Source organism: Sinocyclocheilus rhinocerous, unplaced genomic scaffold (genome assembly GCF_001515625.1).
Source record: "Sinocyclocheilus rhinocerous isolate Xijiao unplaced genomic scaffold, SAMN03320098_v1.1 scaffold645, whole genome shotgun sequence".
Lineage (NCBI taxonomy): Eukaryota > Metazoa > Chordata > Actinopteri > Cypriniformes > Cyprinidae > Sinocyclocheilus > Sinocyclocheilus rhinocerous.
The window spans coordinates 248,018-249,849 of NW_015630037.1; the positions used below are offsets into that span (position 1 = coordinate 248,018).

The following is a 1,832-nucleotide window of genomic DNA, read 5'->3' on the forward strand; positions in this document are numbered from 1 at the left end:
TCCTTAATTGCAGAAATGTGGCAAAACATCTCTGGAGAGACCCTCAGATTATTACATTCAAAAGTGCTTTCCATATTTGGATCAACATAGGCTACATTTGTGAACGCACATTTTCTGCAATGTCACGCGTCAAGTCACGCTTACCTTACAGACTGCAACTTACAATCGCAACTTCATTGTGCTGTTACTCCTTTCGAGCCGAATTTCACAAAATTGGTCAGCTCCCGACAGCATCAGGTGTTTTATTAATGGGGAGTAGAATTATTTATTTCAATGAATGTAATCGATTAGATATCATAATATTTAGGCTGTAATATTATCAGTTTGGTTTGTATTGGTGACGTAAAATGTAAATGATATGCGTGCGGCCCGTGAGACTTGCACTTGGACCATAGTGCGGCCCAGTGGAAAACAAGGTTGAGAACCACTGCGCTATAGAAATAAAGGTGACTTGACTTGGCGGTGACTGAATGAGAGCAGAATCCGTCTCTGTGAGTGTGTTTATGTTTATCTCCGTGTCAGGTGCTGATGTCGAGCTGCTCGCTGTGCCGCAGCTGTAATTCTCTGGTGTATGATGAGGAGATCATGGCGGGCTGGTCGTCTGATGACTCTAATCTCAACACCACCTGTCCGTTCTGCTCCGCGCCGTTCGTGCCGCTGCTAAACGCAGAGATCTGTGACCTGGGGCCCGTCTGCAGGTAACGCAGAGCTGCTAGAACTAACACCAGATTTAACATTGTTACTTCAAATAAAATAAACATTAACTGAAATAAAATTACATTTATTTTAAAAAAGCAGCATTTCTCATTTTCATTTAATTTACATTTTTTTCAACTGCTTACACACAAAATCTTTACTTGTCACACAGTTTCTGAAAGCTGACACTCAAACAGCAGAAGCACACACCAAATCTGCAAAACCATACGCTAATTCTGGACCTTTGACTCATTTCATAAAACACTTTTGCAAAACACAACACACGATTCTCTATGTAACACACACAAATCTAACAGGAATTAATATTATGGCAAAAGTGTTTGCAAATGTTTGCTCTTGAGATGTGTTTGTGATATTTTGAATGCAGTGCTTCATTTTGTAAAAGATGCGAGGCATTTTGTGTGCAATTCTTGTATTTGTGTGTAAAGTTTTGAAAAAAGAGGCAAAGTTTTGATAATGTGTGTAAGCAGTTGAAAACAAACTGTCATAAAATTATGTGCTAAAATAACTAAAACTGAAATAAAAATTTATTTAAAACACTATATAGACATATTAAAAAAAATAAAATTATTTTGAAACATTATTTATTAAAGAAAATATATTGTTTTATTTAAAGAGTAGATTATAATAATTTCTTCCACATTTTAATTGTTTTAAAAATAAAAAAATAAGGGAAATTCTGCTTTGCTTTGAGAACCTAAAAAAAAATCAAATTTTCAGTCCATTTGATATTTCCGTGATCAGTGAAAGAACAATGAAAGAATCACTGTCTGAAATACTGCTGTCACAACAACTGTTTTTCCAAACTAAAAAAATATATGTTAAAAAATTCTAAACAAATATGTAAAGTTTATCATTGTTTCTGCAACACATGATTTTATATAATTTGCTTTTGTCCAGTACAGCGTCTCTAAGACAATTTTATAAATGCACAAGAAATTTTTATATGAAAATCTAAACTTAGGTTTCCCAAAATGTGGTATGTTATTTACATGATCTGCAGCTTCATGAACTTATGAATACATATAAAATACCAATAGAAGTATCTGAAGTATGAATGAAGTGTCATATGGAATCACATGATCTGTGTGTGTGTGTGTGTGTGTGTGCGTGTG

At 34.6% G+C, this 1,832-nt stretch overlaps 1 protein-coding gene across 1 annotated transcript in view; it reads left to right on the plus strand.

Moving 5' to 3' along the window:
• The window catches only part of LOC107739845 (DENN domain-containing protein 4B), a 53,498-nt gene that overhangs the window by 45,147 nt on the left and 6,519 nt on the right, over positions 1-1,832 (plus strand). The window lies entirely within an intron of this gene.